General features: G+C 44.3%; 1 protein-coding gene across 3 annotated transcripts in view; it reads right to left on the bottom strand.

The window, feature by feature from the left end:
* Positions 1–22,771, bottom strand: part of LDLRAD4 (low density lipoprotein receptor class A domain containing 4) — a 335,092-nt gene that overhangs the window by 273,137 nt on the left and 39,184 nt on the right. For 2 of the 3 annotated variants that reach the window (XM_014540290.1, XM_005866917.2), the window contains exon 2: positions 3,806–3,887. The gene's annotated coding sequence lies outside the window, so the exon portion shown is untranslated. Of the gene's footprint in view, positions 1–3,805; positions 3,888–16,527; positions 16,554–22,771 lie in introns of those variants that run through there. The other variant, XM_014540291.1, reaches the window with a different exon arrangement.

Raw genomic sequence — 22,771 nt, 5'->3', positions numbered from 1 at the left:
ACCCTTTTATTTAATGATGTTTACTTTGAATTTATATTAGTTCACACAAACACTCCATCCATGCTTTTGTTCCGGCCCTCCGGTCCAGTTTAAGAACCCATTGTGGCCCTCGAGTCAAAAAGTTTGCCCACCCCTGGTCTAAATCCTCCTTCAAGGCTGGGAACCCCCAGCAGAATTCGGTCATTTATACCACAGCTTGGAATGTGTCTGTTTGACCGCATTTTCATGGTTTAATCTATTTAATTGTACACTACCAAGGACACATCCAGAGAAAATAAGCATTACTTTATGTGCCGCTGTAGACATCAGGGACTTACACTCAAAGGTGGCACTTCTCCCAGCACCACTGATCCTCTTTGACTTACCTTAAAAGTTTAAATTTAATGCAAATACAGGAAATCCAGGTCAGGGGTGCACTATATCTATATCTAAGGGGTTTTTTTTATTCTTTTTTTTAAATTGATTTCAGGGAGGAAGGAAGAGGGAGAGAGAAATAGAAACATCAATGATGACAGAGAATCATTGATCGGCTGCCTCCTGCATGTCCCCCACTAGGAATCAAGCCTACAACCTGGGCATGTGCCCAGACCATGAATCAAACCGTGACCTCCTAGTTCATAGGTTGACACTCAACCACTGAGCCATGCCGGCTGGGCCTAAGGTTATTTTTTAATTGCTGGAGCATCTCCCCACAGGAACCACAGGTCTCAGGCTGATTTTCAAATGGCTCCCTGGTCCTCACCATCCACTTCAGGTCCCTTAAGGACCTTGGGGAAAAAACAAAAGAGAGGTGGATTTTCCCCACCTAACCCTTTCCTGTCTGTGCTGGGAGCCAACCAGTTCTCAGTCTGAAGTTTCATTCTCTCATGAATAGGACAAGAAATCGTGCAAAAGCTTGAATAATGATTTCTTCACCTACATTCAGCAGCTCTGTGCTCAACTGAGTCACAGCACCAGCACTCCACCACAACTAAAAGAGCGATTATAAATTTCAGGACAGTCAGCTCTAAGAACCTACTTTACACATGCAAAATTCTTAAAACATCTCAGAATCCCAGTAGGAGCTTGAAAATGACCTGAGCCCTGGCCCATGTTCACGGTGGTAGAGCATCAGCCCGCACACCGAAGGGCTCGATTCCTGATCAAGAGCATGCACCTGGGTTGCAGGTTTGCAGGTTTGATCCCGGGCCCTGGTGGGAGCACGTGCGGGAGGCAACCAATCAATGTGCCTCTCTCACTTCTTTCTCTTCTCCTCTCCTCCCCTCCCCTCCCCTCCCCTCTTCTCTTCTTTCTCTTCTCTTACATGGATGTCTGTCTCTCTCTCTCTCTCTCTCTCTCTGTCTCTCTCTCCTTCCCTCCCTCCCTCCTTCCCCCATCCCCTTCTAAAAATCAAGATATCCTCGGGTGAGGATTAATTAAAAAGAGAGAAAGAAAATGACCTGAGAAGCACAAAGCGGCGTGCAGTTCTGCAGACAGGATCTGCTCTCTAACTGCTGATGTTCAGAGGAGCACTGTACCTTTGTATTTAAAATCCATATACAGTAATGTAGCTAGAAAAAAAAAGTTTTCCATTACCAATTTTGAAAGTTGCTTAAAATAGCTGACAGAGGCAGTAACCCCATATATGGGGGAAATCAGGTACTTATGTAATTTGCAAGAATTATTTCTACTTTTGTTGAAATTTTGTAAATCAAGCTGTACAGTCCTTAGGGGCATAATCCAGTGGTGTATTTAGTTATTCAGTAAAATTCTACTTGAAGACAGTTTTAGTGTTTGGTGGGTAGAGTCAAAAAGGACTATATCTGAGATGATGAAAGAGAAATTAAAGAGCACCCACACTCTCTGGGCCCTGGTAAAAATGAGAGGCCACCTCCACTTAAAGTTAGTGGTGGGTGTGCCAAGTTATGGAAGAAAAAGAGCCCAGCTCATCAACACTCAGCTCATCAACACTCACCAAGCCAGGGAAGATAAGGGATTCTCACACATCATGGCGTCCTGTCAAGTAATCAAGAATCACACGAATGGGAAGTATTTCATCAGTCACTAAGCATCCGTGAGGCGCGCAGCCCGAATGCACCATGAAAGCTTACCACCCACCCTGAGCGAGCCCACTGAATGGGCTCCAAGCCTTCCGGTGTCTGGCAGGGAAATCCACTCAGGAAAGAAACACGTGAACTGCACACACGCAGCAACGCAGAGGAACTGCACCCAACACTGACTGAGAGGGTGGTGTGTTACATGCCGTGTGCTCCTCAGCACCTACAGTTTTAGGAAGGTTCCAAACTGTGAAAACTCCATTGAAATTCAGGTTTCCGTGTGCCTCAATGAGGAAGCACATTAAATGCCTCCTGATTCGCCCATCGCCTCATCTAGTTCCAACAGCAACCACAAATAAAAAGGCTAAATGAGCCTCCAGGAGTGATCTTCATTAATTCATTTCATTTGACAGAAGTTGTATTGAACTCCTCCTGTGTACCAGGAAGTGTTTTAGGCCCTAGAAAAAAAGAAATGTGTGTGTGTGTTGGGGGGTGGGGGGGGGGGTCCTTGACCTTACAAAGCTTACATTCTAGTAAGGGATTGAGCATAAACAGTGAGTTACACCTGGCACATTAAAAATTTAGGAAAAAGTTACGCCTTATATTTTAGAGCCTTTCTTACTTTCCTGAAGACTCTCAATATTTCTCCATTTGAGGCTCCCACAGCCTGGTAATTGGGCAGAACAGGAATCACTGAAATCCCTTAAGAGTTTGAGAAAAACAGAGGCACAAAGCTCTGAAGAGGCACGCCTCAGGTGAAAAGCTGGCGGCGGGCAGGCTGAGGGGGGCAGGATGCGCCTGGCACCCTCCTGACTGTCCCCACTGGGGCTGGCTCCGATGTAGGCTTGGAGTCTGAGGATGTCCAGAGATAACCAAAACACATAGGGGTTATCTAAGCTTCTAGTTCCAGAAACCCCAACGCCCAGCCACTTACACCCCACCCTCCAAAAAACATAAAACCAAATGCAGCAAATTAGGAGGTCAACCCCCACTTCATTGTACAGACCATGTGTACTACCGATACAAAGAAAAATCTGCTCGCCTGATGTCACAAAGCTGAGAGAAAGGAACTGACATGTATTCAGTGTGTGTTATATGCCAAGTGCTGTATTAAGCAGCGTGGCTCATTTATTTCTCATGGCAACCATAGTATTATTCCATTTATGAAGTAAGAAACCAAGCAAAACAAAAAACTTAGAATGAGAAATAAAGAATCCCTTGTGTCTGGGCATTAAATGCTCAAGCTCAGCAAAATAGTAAAATTATTTTTCTTCAGGTATTTTAGTAAATCTAGAAATATTTAATATATATTCCGGCCCACTGGGAATATGCTTGTGTATTCAACAAAAAGGTCATATTTAATCTGATATCATACAACTGTCCTCCTATCAGAAAAAACTGCTAGTAGTTTTTACACCTAGAAGTTGGTGCAACTTTCTTGAGAAGAACACCATCTCAATGGTTAGTGCTGGGACAAGGTCTGCTTCACAAACATTATCAAAAAGAAGAGTCTGGCCCCGGCCCTTGTGGCTCGGTTGGTTGAGCATCATCCCATGGACCAAGAGGTCACTGGTTCGATTCCTGGTCAGGGCACATGCAATTCCTGGTCAGGGCACATGCCCGTGTTGAGGGCACATGCCCGTGTTGAGGGGACATGCAGGAGGCAGCCAATCGATGGTTTTTCTCTCTCCCTCTCCCTTCCTCTCTTTTTCTCTAAAAATCAATTTAAAATTTTGTTTTAAAAAAGAAGAGACTTAAGTTCTACTCACCTTTTAAGCTGTATGAAAACTGATGTCAGTTCTTGAAATGGTCTTGTAAGTGGATGATGTTACAAATGTAGAACTTGAACTGCTAAAAGGAAAAATAAAGAATTTCAGTGAACCATTTCTTGGTTTCACTTAGTACAGCCCCTTCCCCAAGTTCCAAAAAATATGTGAGGACTGCCACAATTAAAGGCACAAATACAAAAATGAATAAATGAAGAATACAAAAATAAGCATCAAATATTAAAGAAAAGGAGGAGGGAATTTGAATTAAAAATCTGGGGTAAGAGATGTGACTGAAGTGGGAACAAAATCTCCCTGTCGTCAGCTCTCCAGCAGCCACAGGGGCACCGAGTTCTCATCTTCCAATCAAAGGATCCACACTTGTTCTTCTGAACACACAGTCCTTTTCTTCAATGAGGGGCCACAAACAAATAATGGATGATGTCCTAATTGGATTTGGGGGTTGTTTTTTTTTAATCATAAACATTCTAACTATGGCTGTGAAAAGACCATTCTCTTTCTTAACAATCCAAATTATCTTGCAAACACACCGATCCACCGATCCTTCATGGTAAAGAAAGGCAGGTCCAGCCCCGTACCTTTTTCCACCCATGAAATGCATATTTAATTTTGTGAGAGCAACACCGACCCCTGCTTAGTGAAGACCTAGCTAGGGTGGTAACATCCGTGATTCTATCTACAAGGCTGTCTTTACACCTGCCCTACACTCTGTTAGTAGAACGTCCTCCACTTAGTGCTCCAGACTCTGTCCACTTCCAGGTCACACAATCTGTCACCAGCATCCTCATCCCAACTTGATAAGTAGACTCTGTGAGCACTAAGCCATCCAGGTCACATCAGGTGACCACCTCATGCCTTACAAAGCCGTTTCAGGTAAACTCAAGTCAGCTCTGCCTCAGATACCACGAGCACCTCTCAGCCCGCCGCCTGCCAATGAGTAGGATTACACTCCTGTCCAAGGTTGAATAAGCCACCATCTGTCCAGCTTGTGTGCTGCAGTGTACTCTCCAGGAGACTTGTCCCTCAAAGCGTGTTCCTGCCATATGCCACTCCTGAGTGATCAGCCAATGCTAAGACATCCAGATTTTAAAAATGACTACGTCTAGCCAGAGGATACTGTGAGATTCCTGTGGCGGTCCACCCCAAACACAAGAGCCAAACACCTCACTATTTTTGTGTAACTCCTTCCTATCAATATTGTGAACCTACAGGCATTATTTTCTCCGCCTGTTTTCTAACCACTGAGGGAAGAAAACAATCCACTTCTGATTTGCCGGATAACAGATTTTATTTCTCAACGGGGAGTGCGCTTCCATCAGTCTTCCTGGCATTTAAATTATGATCAGATTTCTTGGGAACACAAGTCAGTGGAACAACCAGAAATGTACTGAGGTGGGCAGAATTCTAAGGTGACCCCCAACAGGTCACACCTTTGTATAATCCCCTCCACCTGAGTGCAGGCAGAATTTGTGACTTGCTTCTAACCAACAGAATATGGCAAAAATAATTGGATGTCACTCCCTTCATTCGGTTATGCTATTTACCACTCCACTTCAGCAGACTAGACAGTAAGACTCACTTTCTGGAGTTAGAGAAGTGAGCTGCCATGTCATGACAGGGCTTGTGAGGGAGCCACATAGCAAGGATCTGAGAGCAAGCCCCCAGCTGACAGCCTGCAAGAAAACAGGGACATCAATCCCCCACCTACAAGGAAATGGCGTCTGCTAGCAACTTGAATGAGCTTATAAGTGGACTCTTCCCCATTCACACCTCCAGAGGAGAACACAGCTGGGCCAGCACCTTGGCTGCAGCCTTCTGAGATCCTGAGCAGAGAACCAACTAAGCCATACCCAGACTCCGGACCCATGGAAACTGTGAGGTAATATAGGGTGTCCCAAAATTCACGCAAGATTTGAATTTTGCGTGAGCATTAACAACAAAAAAATAAAATAAAAGCCTAATTTTACTTGGTTTATTGAATCAGATTCTAATATCTGTTGCCCTTTGATTTCAATCCCTTCAATTTGATAAGCATTACCAAGTACCAATTATGGCCCAGGAGCAGGGACAATGAAGACCAATGAAGACCACGGCTTTGCGTATGTGCCAGCAAAGCCAGCCGTGGAGGCCATTTACCCGATGTGCTAATTCCATACATAACCCTATACTGTATACTTTATGAATCAATAAAAAATTTACAATTTTTAATTATAAACCTATGTTTTCTATCAAAATTACTTCTTGCGTGAATTTTGGGACAGCCTATATATGGGTGTTGGTTTAAGCTATAAGTGTATGGCAATTTGTTACATAGCAAATAATTTAGTAACTTACTAAATATGGGGATATATAACATATATTTGTATTAAATGCATACATAATTGTACATCAGAACAGCCATCTCTACCGGCCTCATCCATCCATAAATGAAACTTCATTTATCCTACTTGACTATGAGCAACTTGTGGGCAAGAACCACATTACCATCTCCCTGGCATCCCCAAGATTTTGCAGAGTATGTGGCACATGGGAGGCCCTTAACATTTTTTTAATTAAGCCAAATTAAAAGAGTTATGATTTGTCAATCTCTAGTTACTACGATAAGGCCAAAGCAACAGAATTCATACAAGCCCTCCGGGCAGAGCTTAGAACCTCAAAATTAATTTCCAAATGGGTGGAAGACACTTAGCCTCATGCTCTATCCCAAATGACGAAAACACAATTTTCCAGTACTGGTTATTTCATTTTACCTGTGAATCTCAGTCAGCACTTAGAAATGTTATTCACTAATGTTTTTGTTTTGGCTTTTTCCAAAAATCCTTGCCACTTCTCTGGCATTCTGCTATCTCACAGCTAAAGGTTAAAAACAAAAAAATTCCCTAAGAAATTTTTCAAAGTAAGAATCTGTGACTCATTCTTAATTTTCCATTCATATTAATAATTCATTCCCAATCAAAATGGAAACAGCTGTACAAGTCAAATTTCTAATTCTAAAACAAGAGAGACCAAGATGGCGGCATAGGTAAACACCGGAGACTGCTGCCGCAAACAACCACTTCAAAAATACAACTAAAAGACGGAACGGACATCACCCAGAACCACAGGAAGGCTGGCTGAGGAGAGACTCTTCAACTAGAAGGAAAAATAACAGCACACCGAGGCTCAGAGGAGGCGCAGTGTGGAAAATACTCAGGTGCGGAGGTGCGCGCGCAAAGCGGGCTGGTGGCTGAGGGCGCGGTTGTTGTTTTCAATCAGGAGGGAGTCTCAGACTCTGAGCCCCAGATCTGGGCGAATCGCTGGGGACTCGGACTCAAACGGGAGAAGCGGGATTGTCTGGCATCAGTTGGAAGGTAGCTTTCGCTCCGAGGTTTGCAGCGGTTCCTGGGGTTCTGAGAAGCAGAGCCTCTGGGAACGGGACTGAGAGCGGCCATAACTGCTCCCTCCGTCCGCCCTGTTGATCCCGCCCCGCCCAAGCCCTGCGCAGAGCCATTTGCCGGATCGCCTCAGGCAAAGGCTAGATTAGCACCTCCCCAGAGGACAGAAGTTTTCCGCGGCAGACACAGCTGATTCACACAGCCAGTCGGCCTGGTGGTCAAATCCCTCTAGTATTAACTACAACAATCAAGGCTCAACTAGAACAAGACTGCGCACAAAGACCACTAGGGGGTGCACCAAGAAAGCATAAAAAATGCGGAGACAAAAAAACATGACAGAAATGGAGGATATAGAGCTAAAAAACGCAATTTTGAGGGCTTGCAATAAACTTTTGGAGAGCCTCACGAAAACTAATGAGACCCTCGATGCTATGATAAAGAAACAACTAGAAATTAAGCATACATGGTCTGAAATAAAGAATATTACACCCAATAGCAGACCAGAGGAGCGCAAGAATCAAGTCAAAGATTTGAAATGCGAAGAAGCAAAAAACACCCAACCGGAAAAGCAAAATGAAAAAAGAATCCGAAAATATGAAGATAGTGTAAGGAGCCTCTGGGACAGCTTCAAGCGTACCAACATCAGAATAATAGGGGTGCCAGAAGATGAGAGACAGCAAGATATTGAAAACCTATTTGAAGAAATAATGGCAGAAAACTTCCCCCACCTGGTGAAAGAAATGGACTTACAGGTCCAAGAAGCGCAGAGAACCCCAAACAAAAGGAATCCAAAGAGGACCACACCAAGACACATCATAATTAAAATGCCAAGAGCAAAAGACAAAGAGAGAATCTTAAAAGCAGCAAGAGAAAGAGACTCAATTACCTACAAGGGAATACCCATACGACTGTCAGCTGATTTCTCAACAGAAACTTTGCAGGCCAGAAGGGAATGGCAAGAAATATTCAAAGTGCTGAATACCAAGAACCTACAACCAAGATTACTTTATCCAGCAAAGCTATCATTCAGAATTGAAGGTCAGATAAAGAGCTTCACAGATAAGGAAAAGCTAAAGGAGTTCATCACCACTAAACCAGTATTATATGAAATGCTGAAAGGTATCCTTTAAGAGGAGGAAGAAGAAAAAGGTAAAGATACAAATTGTGAACAACAAACATGCATCTATCAACAAGTGAATCTAAGAATCAAGTGAATAAATAATCTGATTTACAGAATGAACTGGTGATTATAATGAATCAGGGACATAGAAAGGGAATGGACTGACTATTCTTGGGGGGGAAAGGGGAATGGGAGATGCGGGAAGAGACTGGACAAAAATCGTGCACCTATGGATGAGGACAGTGGGTGGGGAGTGAGGGCGGAGGGTGGGGCGGGAACTGGGAGGAGGGGAGTTATGGGGGGGAAAAAAAGAGGAACAAATGTAACCTGAACAATAAAGATTTAATTAAAAAAAAAAGATGTTGAATAATAAAATACATTTAAGAAAAAAAAATAAAATATAACGTATTTAATAGTAAAAAAAAAAAAAAAAAAAAAAAATTCTAAAACAAACGTTAACCCAACTTCTTGACAACCTATTTCAAAAGTCCTTTAAGATTTTTCTATTTTTAAGCTGATGATTTTTAATTCTTTTAAGCAAGATTTTTTTAAATCTCTGTTTAAAGTTGAATGCATAAATATACTGTTTCTGTTATCCTTAAGAGATAAATTATTGTCTTTTTATTTCAAAGAAGATTGTGACTAACGTTGTGTTTATTTTAGATTTTGAAAGACCTGATTTACTAAAAGGGATATTTTTAAGTATTCAAATCAGTTAAATTACTTAAGAGAGTTCAAAATAAACACTTCATTCATAACAGAAACATATCATGCTCTCCTGAAACCTATATTCAGGATCTTATTATATAGTCCTACTCGCACATAAATCACTCAGTAAACCTGAACGTCATCTCCAAGGTTTATCCATCCCCTGGTGCTCAGTCTCTCAGGCAGCAGTTCTCAAACTCAAGCCAAGAAAAACTTAAAAACACCAGTCCCATGACATACGAGGCAGAGAATTTCAATAAACTCGCCTCTTCTTCCCAGCATAATTTTAACTCTCTTGAGCCCATCTCTATGTGTGAAAATAGCCAATGGCCCACAGCAGGGAACTGGAGGGTCACTGAGATGCCTCCCCGTGCAGAGAAAGAAACAGGCCCAGAAGATGGACCCTACCCAGTTCCCTTCACCCTCAGTTCTAGTAAGTGCCTGCCTTTTCCATAATCTCACAAAACACAGGTCTTCACAAAGTCCAGTGCTGCAAGGAAAAGAAGGCTGAGTGTTAATGCTATGCCCCCACAAATGAAAGCAAGCCTTCAGAAGAACTGTTCCCTTGAGAGAAGGGCACTGAAGGGAATTAATAAGCACAGGCGCTCACAGAGGTGCTGGCGGAGGTCCTCTCACACCCTTGGCGCGAAGCATTTGAGGAATCCACACATGGCTTTCCAAAGTGATAAAGCGTGGTCCTGTGGGCGATCTCACTAACCCCAAGCCGTCTCCTCAAGGCCACGTTCCTGACACGCTTCCAGCAGTTCACATGGCACTGCAGGTTCAGTGGCTGCAGTTTGGGAACCAGAGACTGGTGAGAGGCAGAGCAAGAAGAGGCGGAGTGCAGGTATTCCTGAAAAGTAACACGCAACAAGGACCTGCCTCCACCCAGAAGGGGCTATATGAATGGCCGGTATTGGGAAATCACAAAGGAAGTGGGGCACATTTGTTCTCAATCTTCAGAACGTCCTCGCTTCCTCTTTAAGGTAAAGGAAGACACGTGTTCCGCACAAAGGTTACGAGAGAGACCTGACCGCATGCTTCCTTCCTTTCTCTGACACAGGGCTGGCTCCCACTGGGGATGGGGTCCCGTGAAGTGCAGCCATTGCAAACATCATGACCTCTGGAGGGAGACAAGAGGAGAGAACCACTTCGCGAACATTTATAAACTGGGACAGGAAAAAGCACAAATGGAGATAATGTACTTAACGCTACAGAAAGGAAAACAGAACACACAGCTCTCCTTCCAGAACCATGTTTTGCTTTACAACATCTTTCAGAAATGTTGTGGTGTTTCTTAACAACGGGCCCACACGCAGGAACATACATGCATAGATTTTTGTGTCAGATACATTTTCTTTTCTTTTTGGCTTCTTTTCTTTTTGTTAATCCTCACCCAAGGATATTTTTCCATTGATTTTTAGAGAGTGGAAGGGAGGAGGACAGACAGAGAGAGAAACATTGATGTCAGAGAGACACATCGATTGGTTGCCTCCCACACACGCCAGGAATCAAGCCTGCAACCAAGGTACGTGCCCTTGACCAGAATCAAACCTGGGACCCTTCAGTCCTCGGGCCGATGCGCTATCCGCTGAGCCAAACTGGCCCTGTCAGGTTTGGCTAGGGCTGTCAGGTACATTTTCAAGACACAAAATGCATGTGTGCATTCATTCAACCCATAAATGCCACAGTTTTCGTTTTGATACTTTCTCTCATGGAGCTGACTTGTTTCAGAGTAAACTAATGCCAAGAAATGCTGACCACAGGTGTGTCTTTGTGGCCCAAGGATCGGCTTCCTCACGAGCTGAGACTGGCCTGAGGGGCCCACAGGAAGCACTGCCAGCAGCCTCCCTGCAGAGCCCAGCATGAGATGCAAACCATCGGCACCAGGCGGCCACACGCAGGGTCTGGCCATCGGGCCTCGACCAAGGGCTTGACAAGTTGTTTCTTAACAAAGCATCAGAAACCATTTCTTGGTGCCTTTCAAACACTGAGGGATGCATGCAAAGAGGGTGACTTTGAGCAACTCCCAGCAGGCACTAAGCCGGAGGGAAGGAAGGAGAAGGACCCCAAAGCCAGATGTTGTCTATCGGCTGTCTGGCTTACTTCCCAAAATAGAAAGGAAGGACCTCTTCAAAGCAGATGCATTCTGTTTCCTGGTAGAAATAAAGCGTTGCGACAGCCACACCCACAAATCATCTCTTCTGGAGCACAGAGAACTGGCCCTGGGGCTTTCCTGGGGTACAGTCGAAGGGATCGGACTCTTCAAAGACCTGGCCCCCAAAAGCTCCTTGGGGGGCACATCTAATGGATGAAGGCAGTGCAGATGGACTCACACACACATCATCTTGGCCAGCGCAGGACAGAAACAGCCACCGAGGTCTGAGCTGACAAGACAGCAGGGCAGGGCGGCCAACAGACTTTCAGAGAGAAGTCCCCATGCCAGGGCCCTTCATGCCCGGCCTCGCCCTTCAAACAAGAAACTCTTTCAGTCAGAGCAAAAACAGTCCACCTGCCTAAAGCTAAACCACAGACAGGTTTCCTATCTTCCTTGCTGGTTTGCATTGAGTTCTTCATGCTGCAAAGTACGGCAGTTCCATCTCCCAAGCTTAATAAAGGCCAGAACCATCTATGAGGAAACTAGGACAAGGCCACCCTCAGACAACACTGTGCTGCAACCAGCACCACAGCCAAGGTGCGGCCCGGGCACAAGGGCACGCATGCGCACAAACACACATGCTCAGGGGCATGACAAACCTTAAGATGGGAGAAGCAGATGTTTCATAGCATAAGACGGTGGGGAGGGGGGGCGTTGAGGGAGAAGGAGGAGAGATAGTTTTTAACAAAGTTGGAAAGAGCACGTTAAGGAAATAACAAAAAAGGGGATGATTTACTTTAAGTGATATTCAAGTCCAACAGTGACCAGTCTCCTAGTTACTTCCAAACTCAAGGGAAAAAAAGACAAGACTGACACCTCCACAGAAGATCACAAAGTACTTAAAAGGGATGAAAAACTTGACAATTTTTCTAAGACATCAAGATCCTTTTTCGTTCCTTAAGAAGCAATACTGTCTTGTTTCCCAGGCATCATGGAAGGAGTTCTCGGGGTCAAATTATACTCTAAAAAAAGCATACTAGCACACATCCAAATGAAGATGTTACCATATCTGTATGAGCCAAAACGGGAATCAAATACTCAGTCACTGTGACAGGAAGTCCATGCGCACAACTGGGCCATTGAAAGGTAGAGCCACAGACACAGCCTGGCCTGGGTTCAAGTCCAGATCCACCACTTACTGCCTACAAGACCTCAGGCAAATCACATCAACTCTGAACTCAGCAGCTAACAAATGAAGATAAGGGGAGCCACACTGGCCAGGCCACCCTTTTGGTCTTTTCCGTGAACACTCCACAGGCAGAGATGAACACGGACGCTGTGGAACCACACTGGCAGATGAGAGTCCTGACCCCCAAAGACTGGCACAGTGGGAGGCCACAGCCAGGACTTTTCAGGAGCCACAGCAGACTCAGTCCCAGGCTGGCAAAGCAGCAATGTTTTTGAAGACCCGTTATGTCTCAAGTTTCCTAGCACATACTATCAGAAAATAAAAAGGACTGAAGTTATTTCTATGAAAACCCAAAATTTAATATGGGAAACAGAGCAAACATCAATAAGTCTGTGCTGTTAGAAAAAAATGTCAAGATTGGTTTTCATAAGCCAAAGAAAAAAATTATCAATATTTTATTGACCTTTATTAATATTTAACATTAAATATAGACCCAACTCTCCATTTCAATAAGAACTTCTAAAAGAGTTGTTTCTATGTGCTGAATCCCTAGTACTGTGGTGGAGTGAATGCTAAATGCCAGGAAGAGACCAGAAAAGTCACCACGTCACGTAAGGTGGAAAGAAGAAACCAAAGTAGGTCAAAATCCACACTCAAACTCATTCAACCATGCAAACCACTGGCAGGTTGTTATGTGTGCCCACTAAGTGCCAGATACAATCCGGGGTTACATCAGCAAGCACAATCAGGGTGGACCATCCAACAATAAACCTACTCAACAGGTAAATGAAGCAATTTGCTCAGAAGTGGTAAGTGCCGTGTAGAAAGGCAAGAATAGAGCAGGGCAGGGGATAGACAGTGCAGGGTCGAGGGAAGCTGTGTTGGAGAAGGCTCCCTGAGAAGGTGGCATCTGAGCCAAGGCTGGAAGGAGGCAAAGGGATGGACACATGGGTATGTGAGGAACAGCGTTCCAGGGAGAAGTCCAGGAACAAGAAGCAGGGTGGCTGGAATGAGTGAATGAAATGACGTGAGGCAGGCCACAGGGAACCCATGGGCTTTTAGGCAATGGTAAGGACTTGGCTTTTACTCAAGAGAAATGAGGAGCTACTAAGAGAGTCATGCATTCATTCAATAAGGATTTACCGGCCCTAGCTGGTTTGGCTCAGTGGATAGAGCGTCAGCCTGCAGACGGAAGGGTCCCGGGTTCAATTCAGGTCAAGGGCACATGCCAGGGTTGCAGGCTCGATCCCCAGTAGGGGACATGCAGGAGGCAGTCAATCAATGATTCTCATCATTGATGTTTCTCTCTCTCCCCTCTCCCTTCCGCTCTGAAATCAATAAAAATATACTTAAAAAAAAAAAAAGAAGATTTCCCAGATGCTAAATATGCCAAGCCAGATGCTAAAGACACAGGAAGAGGAAAGAGGTTGAGAAAAGCCAAAAACTGGACTCTTCGACCTTCAAGAGTAGCTAAGTAATGGAGAAAACATGCCAAGCCTCAGGTGGGAACCCGGAAATGAGCATTCTATGTCTTAAAGGATGCCTCTCCATGCTTTACTTACACATAGATATTGAACGTTTACCACGATTATGCCAAAGATACAGAAGATCCTAAAGTTGGCTAAATCAGCAGTAAAAAATCAAAGCAAGTTTAAAATACCCCTGGCGGGTATGGTTCTTGCAGTGGTTCTCAACCTTCCTAATGCCGCGACCCTTTAATACAGTTCCTCATGTTGTGGTGACCCCCAATTTCATTGTTACAAATTGAACATAATTAAAGCATAGTGATTAATCACAAAAACAATATGTAATTATATATGTGTTTTCCGATGGTCTTAGACGACCCCTGTGAAGGCGTCGTTCGACCCCCAAAGGGGTCGCGACCCACAGGTTGAGAACCGCTGGGTTAGAGCTTCATCCTGTACACCAAGAGGGGGCGGGTTCAATTCCCAGTCAGGATACATACCCAGATGTGGATGTGATCCCCGTCGGGTCCTGTGTGGAGGCAAGCAATCAATGTTTCTCTCTCATCTCTCTCTCCGCCCCCCCCCCCAAATCAATTTAAAAAATTAAGTTCAAAATCATTTTAGTTTTGACTGTACCTCACTGGATTCTAAAGATTTAAATCTATCAATGGCATTATGATAGCTCTATGGTAACAACAATGGCTGAAAAATCATAACACTTTATTTCCCAACATTTCTGAATGGCAGAATGTTTACTATTCATTAATATGTAGGCTACATATTTGTCATTTGGTAAACTGACCCAGTAATAAACATATATGCTTGGTCTTCCTCCTCCATTAAATTACATGAACTATATCTTTTACCACTTTCTCTGTAACTCCCCATAATACTAATCATTTTGTATTTTCAAACATTTTTAATGCAACACATACCCACATACATATATATAGAAGTACATGTATGCATATATCTTTATATACATATATACTGAGTTGTTATATTAAATATCTATATGTACATACACATATCACATGTAAAACATTTTTAAAGCTTCTAAAAACAATCTCAGCCTTCCTATGTGAACTATAATCTATCTTCTCTTCTATCGCAGATCACTTTTAAGTGCTGTTTGTGACCTACTAAGATGACTTCATGGATCACCAAAGAGTTGTTACCTGCAGTTCTGAAACACTGGTCTAGGCACTTAAATAATTAACAACTACTAATGAATGATTAACTGCACAACATCGGCTGTCTCCCCCTTTGTCCACCGATCCTCCCAGCCTGTAGAACAGAGCAAACTCTACTAGTGAAACCCTAGGGCGTCCTGAAGGATGATCCTTCCCAGCACAGCCCTCAAGCCTCGTGGAGAACCAGAAAGCAGAAAGGAGCCAAGTGTTCTCTGCTGCAGCAAAACAGAACTCACTCCGTCTGCACGACCCATGCATCAACTTTTCAAATAGAGTCCAGGATCCAGTCCTCTGAAGTAACTTAATGAAAACATTCTACTGCTCAAGGATTTTGCCTTTGGCTTTCACGGCTTTGATAAACTTGTAAGTGGTCATTAAAATAGGTTCAGTATAAGCACTGCTTTACACTCTAAGGCAGGACAGATGCAGACTCGGCAGGTCTGCAGTGAGCCCCAAGGTTCTGCATTTCCAACAAGCTCCCAAGGGGGTGACAATGTGGTAGTCCAGTAACAACACACAAGACAGCCCTCGGTGGTTTATGGATCAAGGTACCCCCTCTCAGACTCCGCTAATAATGTGCGTTCAGATGCAGAGCAGACCCCTTAACAGAGAGCACCGTGAAGGCAGGTGTTTAGATGACATCCACAAGCATGTCCACGTGGGCTTCGGCTGATGGCAGCCCAGCAGTGATGGCGATGGAAAGGGCCATCTGGGAAGAGTAGAGGACAGCACCCAAGCGAGGGAGTAAAGAAACTCAGAAAGGAAACGGACTTGGAAAGGAGGACAAGGCCGGGTGCAGAACCTATAAGCCGTCAGAGGATGAAGAGAGGACATCTATTTGGAAGTAGCTCCTGTACCACAAACTTGGATACACTAAAGTGAGCCATGTTCAGTCAAATGAGCTTATTAGGGCTCCAGCAGGTTGGAAAACATATATTAGTGATGAAACCATCATTTTAAAAAATGTCCATCTATTCTATCTTATTTGAAAGGAACACAGAGGCTCCAGATATTCCCATGTTAATTGAAAATAGATACACACTTATACTACCTCATCAGAGGTCAAGTTCAGAACACAGTGTCTGATTGTAAAGACTGTTATTAGCCAATTTCTTATATTCCGTTATGTCACAGTTTTTATTGTGTGTTTTTAATTACCTCACTCACCCCTCTTCATACTTTCTAAGAATAGTGATTTTATACCATTCTTAGAAAGCATTTCCCGGCATCTCCTACATGAAGTCACCAAAAAATAACTATTGGAGTTGAAATTCTACCCATCTGGAGGCCATTATTGACCAACTAAAGTATGGACATGCCATTCTACATGCTACTGAATTAATAGAGTAAAAATAAAATCCCAGAAAAGGCAAAACCTACACTCGGACAACCTTCTCTCACTTGAAGTCACGCAGTCTCTCCTCATTCTTATGGGTTTCATTAAACTAAGAAGCACAGAACACACTGTAAACCGATTTGCAAGTTTCCATACTTGCTGCCAAATTTCCACTTCTGAAAAACCAATTTCAATTTAAAAAAAAAAAAGTAAAACTAACCTTCTAGTTCTTCACATGGTCCAATTTATCTAGAATGTAGGATAAAAAGTTGGAAGAAAGAAAATCAATCCTTGGTAAAATAATGCAAATGTTAATTTATTGTTTTTATTTTTTAATTCGCCACATTGTCTCAGAATCATTTCCTCCTCTGAGATCTGGAAAGTTTTTAAAACATGGACACTGCCAAACAATGACCTTGTTGTAAGCCAAAGTTTAGCTATTTTTAAGGAATTTACTACCTTTTAGCTGAAGGAGTTCTCATGAAAATCCTTCCAAACCACTAACTTGGTAAGAATTTTTACAGGTTTACAATATAATACTGCATAGCTTCTAAATGTTTCAGGGTTTTACTTTGTGCATGACTTCAGTCTGTAAGAAGGCAGTGCAATCTAAAATTAATGACCCAGGTCAGAGAAAGGGAGGCGAACAGGGGAAAAGCCATGAAGTGACTTCAGTATAGCAACGCTACAGGGGAAGATCAAGCTATGAGCACAGTATGCTTCAGCTGCTAAGTAGTAGACAGAAGAGTGATTTTGAAAGCATAGCATTTTGCAACCACTGACTTATTAAAATATCTCCCTTCCTTGGTGTCAACGGTAAACTCCGATATGCATATGGAGACCAATAAGCACCATGTTTTCAGATCCTCAGATGAAACTAAGTCCCAGTTAGCCGGAATCCAAACAGCAGGGCCATTCAAATAACTGAATTTTTGTGAGAAGGAAAAGAATTATAACCACAAGACCTCAGCATGCAATGGCTGCCTGGAGCAGGACGGAGAGCGGGGAGGAAAGAAGGGTCAAGCCAAGAGAAGAAAGCAAGAAGAAAGGGACCCAACGGGAGAGGAGGGTGAAAGAGGAAACTGAGGCACAGGAAAAAGTATGGACTGAGAGGGAAGGCACAGAGTCAGCTCTATCTGCAATCCATCAACAGAGATACGAAATATTCTGCCATAAGATCGTGAAAACAAAGGAAATCGGTATAACACTGAGGTCTTCGCCTAAGAGGAAAATCTCTCTCCGTACACATCTCGAAAAGCACAAGAATACAAAAAAGCTTAGTGAGAGAATGCACGGGTCTGCACATTACTTAAGTCAAAGCTCAGAAAAAAACAGTGACTCACAGGCTGTGTTAGTTCTCATCATAAGGCAAGCTGTTACCATGGGCCCCAGGTAAGCCGCTGGACAGTGCTCACGGGTGAGGTACCATGCTAGTCCAAGTGAGGTTCCTGTACCTTGGGCAGGCGTCAGCCTCCCGGGGAGCAATGGACGGGAATGACCAGTGAAGAAGCCGAGCTGCATACTGCACCAGCAGTACACGGCATGAGGAGCTGGAGCTGCGTGAAAACAGACAGTTCCTCTCAAGCAGACGTGCTCTGCACGGGTTGTTTTCATTTTTATTTTATTTTATTTATTATTTTATTTTACTTTTATTTTTTTATCCTCACCTGAGATATGCTTACTGATTTTAAAGAGAGTGTAAGGGAGAGGGAGAGAGAGAAACACAGGTCGGTTGCCTCCCATGCACACCCCAATCATGGATTGAAGCTGCAACCTAATTTTGCGCCCTGATGGGGAACTGAACTTGGAACCTTTTGGTGTATAGGAAAACGCTCCAACCAACTGAGCCACCTGGCCAGGATTGCATAGGTTTTTTTAGAAAGTGAATTATCATGCATAGGCTATCCTCTTGAAAAAGTTCATAATCCTGACAAAACTGCCCTCATTCCTCTCAAATCCCACCACAACATGTGACAAGAGGAGTTGGTGCTACTGGTTTCAAAATAAATAAGAAAGAACACTCTTATGATAACTGTTAATTCTGCAGGCCTGTGCACACACATGAAACACATACACACACACACACACACACACACACACACACACACACACACACAACTCAGATGACTGGAAGTAAAGTTTTCAAAAGTGTCAAACATTTCTCTGATAACTTAAAAGTGTATGATGCCCTAACCGGTTTGGCTCAATGGATAGAGCGTCGGCCTGCGGACTGAAAGGTCCCAGGTTCGATTCTGGTCAAGGGCATGTACCTTGGTTGCGGGCACATCCCCAGTAGGAGGTGTGTAGGAGGCAGCTGATAGATGTTTCTCTCTCATCGATGTTTCTAACTCTCTATCCCTCTCCCTTCCTCTCTGTAAAAAAATCAATGAAATATATTTTTTTAAAAAGATTTTTTAAAAAGTGTATGACTACACAATCTTGTGCAGAAAATGTTTCTAATACATTTAATCATTTGCCCTTTCAAGTGAAAGTACATTTTGCAAATATAGGTATAACTGAAGACTGCTCTGTAATTATAGAAGTCATCTTCATAATTCAGAATTGCAGTCTGAGAATATTTTTACCAACCTCCCCCTTGCCACAGACGCCCTGTTGAGTATAGCCTAGACCTAGGCAGAACTCAGAAAATGATGTTACAACAGGAAGAGATTTCATGTGAAAGTGGATCTATCATTGGATTAACATAGAAGGTTTTCAATCTCATTGGAAGATAAAAATCACAACTTTTAGTATTGCTCTTACTCAGAATTCTGTTCATTTCAATTCTACACCAAGGCAGGGCAGCAACTTTCCACCTGGGGACACTGTGATCAAAACTATAGCTCACACCCTGAAAGCAACTCCAAGATGTGGTGTGGGGGACAGGGCTCCAGGGATGTGACCAGGAGTCCGGCAAGAACTTCAGGGCTGGGTTCCCTGTAAACCAGCTTCCTTCCCTCCATGTATAAGCTCTCGCCAGCTGCCATCCCAACATGAAAGCCACTTCAGCAGCTTTTCTTTGATCTAAGACGATCCTTTTGCCAATTAAAAAACAACTCGTTCTCAGCCAGTAGAATTCCAGAACTGGGGAAGGCAGCCATCAGAGACCCTCAGAATTCTTTCCACCTCTGGACACAGAACCATCACACAAGAAAGAAAAGAACAAACAAAACCCTGAGTTTGGTGCCTTCCCCAGTTTGCGGCATGCACTTAGCCATCAGTACTGAATCCAAGGCACCAGGCTTTGTGCAGGAAGAATAAAGCATATGCCTCGTCCTCAAGGAGTCAGGGGTCCTCTCATGGAAATAGAGCCGGTAGCAGAATGATTTAACTATTTATAGCAAAATGGCCTTTTGTGTTGCTGGGTCCAAAAGGGGGGTGGGTAAATGCTGCTCAACACTTGGCCTACAGAGCAACTACAGCAAAAGTGTTTTAATTCTTATTAAAACACATACTCCTGGGCACCATCTCAGCTCCCCTGAGTAAGAATCTCTTGGGGGGCGGGGAAGGGGGGCTCTAGGAATCTGGATTTTAACAAACTACTCAATTCCTAAACACACCAACATTTGAAAAATATTTGAGTTTAGAGGTCTATCTATGTGAGGGAGAAAGGAGGCTTCGTGTTCAGAGGCTGCAGGAGAAGGGCTGGAGGAGATGGAGACAGAGAGGCAGACTGAGAAGGCTCCATGGTGGATGGAGCAGGGAGCAGCTGAGCGAATGTTCTCCAGGACTAGGAGGGGTGGGGGCACCCCGACCTGCGTGACTCCAGCAGACTCTGACTGGGTACCAAGCAAGCACTTGATTCATGAGTAGACCACCAATAACAAGGAAGTGGGTGCAGTGTGTGAGTGACAAGTCCTGGGCTACACACTCCATCCTCAAATGACTGCTATGAGCTGTCTTACCTTTCTTGGTGAGTCAGGGTTCAAATGAGATTTAATTGCTCTAGAAAAATAAAGAGATGAGCCATGCCTTGCTCCTGAGTGCCATGGAACAATTCATTCCTGTGACACATTTCAACAAGTGAAGATGAGCCCAGAAACACCTCTGTGAGTGACATCCATGCTAACGGAGGAGGGTGGCATTCCAGACACAGGTGCTGGGAAGGGGTTGGTCCGTTGGGTGTCACTAGAGAAATGGGGTGAAATGGGGAGCAGTGGGAGAGGGGGCTGGAGACAGAAACCCAAATCAGGCCACTGTGACCCTGTGGCCACACAGGCAAGTCTGGCCTTTACCTTTTGAAGCAAGGCAGTGGCAGGCCAGCTGTGTGGACTAGGTAGCTGGAGAGGTGGTCCTCAGAGGGCAGGGTCCCAGACCAGGGGCATCCGCATCCCCTGGGAACATGTGATGAACGCACATTCTCAGGTTCCGCTCCACACCTACTAAATCTGAGGAGCCCTCCAGCTGGTCTGACACACACTGAAGTCTGCCCCTCTGCCCTAAAGCACAGGGAAGAACCTGTGGGGATGGGAGAGAAAAAGCAGAGGTCCACGGCAGAGCAATCTGTCCAGAGGCTATTGCAAAAGTTCGGGCAAGAAACGCTGAGACTCTAAGGCAGTAACTACATGTAGGAATGGGAAAAGTCATGCAAAAAAATACTCAGAAGTAAAATTGCAGGACTTGATGATATGGAGATCGGATGTGCAGAGAGGATGGGGAGGAGCCAGAATAAACCCAGGTTCCTGGCATGGGTACCCAGCTTTAAATCAGGTAAAGAAAAGAGAGCCTTTACATCATCGTACAGATACATTTACCAACGTCTGCCTCCAACTTGAAACACTCGAGTCTGTTTATAAGCCACCTCGGAATTTTCCAGACTCAGGAAGATTGCATTTCAAATGCTTTTCTAAAACAGCACAGTTGTGAAATACACCCCTGTGCTTTTTGCAGACATTCTTCAACTACATTTTTCTGCAATGCATCTCGGAAAGCTTTATAAACAACAATTAATCCAGATTCAAAGTCTTGGGAGAAGTGAAAGGCTACAGAGAAATTACTTCACACAATCCAAAGCGCAGCCATTTGCAAAGGAAAGTATTATTCAATGCTCAGCGCCCATCACAATTTTGAAAAGAAAGGAAACACAGTACAGGGTCTAATACAAAACACATGTTAAAGGTTTCTCTGCCCAAGAATGTTATTTACCTAAGTTATTGGGCTTGGAATATTTATGAAAAAAAAAAGGTCCATTCTTAATTAGCTCTACTCAGAAAGGATATTGTATAATTGAATGATAACAAATATGTTAAAATCATTCATTTCTGGCTTTATAAAATGTTTTTCTTCTTATCGTGAAATATGGGTGTTTAATGTTCTGGATATTCCCTTTTAAAGCAGCAAGGCGCCCCCTGAGGATGTGACCCCGGGGCTCTGGGAAGCTTTCCAGCATCTCCAGGCCGGTCCTTCCCTCGGCGGCTGAACGCAGAGCAGCCGTCCTCATAGGCTGTGCAGGACCATCAACAGCCACTTTCCTCCCCCACCAGCCCCGGCTCTGTGAAATGGCATCCAACTGACCAACTGCAGTGCAGGGTCTACGAGGGGAGGAGCAGGAGGGACCGTGCACCCCTCCCTGAGTCCATCACAGCACACTCCAGACCTCTTCTCACACCATCCTGCACTCAACAGCCGCCTTCCAGACTTACTCCAGGGTTACATTACAGTTTCTCCAAAATTCTAAAGTCATGCTGACTGGATGTTATTAAGTGAAGTAAGATTACTAATACAGCAGAAGCTGAAGCTCAGCTGTAACTCAGTCATGACCCTCAGATAGAGAGGCTGTGTGGTCAGACGGACCTGGGTGCTCACTTAGAATCATAACCAACACTTAGGACAGGCCAGCCATGTACCAAGCCCTTTACATTATTAACTCTGAAATCCTGATAAGAAAGAACTCTAGGCAGTGGGTGATACTAGTACCGCCATCTCCCTCTTACAGAGGGGAGGAATGAGGCACAGGAAGGTGGAGTGCATCATCCAAGATCACTCAGCTGGGAATGGGCAGAGCTGCGATCTGAACCAGCAAGTGGTGGGAAATGCCACCACGAGTCACTACCTCTCTCCTGGCCACCTCCTGCCCTCGTGAGTCTGGGTATCTTCACCTGGTACCCTCACTGGCCTCTCCAGGCTGCTGTGAGAGCCGCTGGGATGCAGACGGGGAGGCTGGCACGCGGCCCTTGGGAGTGCGCACATGGGCAGTGCTCAGAGCTCAGTCCCTGTGTATGAAACTCTATGTGGGTCCTCCCGTTCCCACAGCGTCACCCTCTTTGGTCTCTCTGGCCCAGCTGCATGTGCAGTCCTGCATCCATGGTCCCCCCCACCTTCGCCTTCCTAAGCACACACCACACAGGTTCCACACACGGGCCTGGAGTGACACTGTGGCCAGAGAAGCCATAGTTCTTGGGCAATCTTCAGTATAGATGAGGTCTTTACAAATCCTGGAGCTCATCCCTGAAATTCCAAAGTAG

This window comes from Myotis brandtii, unplaced genomic scaffold, assembly GCF_000412655.1.
Source record: "Myotis brandtii unplaced genomic scaffold, ASM41265v1 scaffold240, whole genome shotgun sequence".
NCBI classification, from domain to species: Eukaryota; Metazoa; Chordata; class Mammalia; order Chiroptera; family Vespertilionidae; genus Myotis; species Myotis brandtii.
This window is presented reverse-complemented; position numbering and strand designations above follow the sequence as displayed.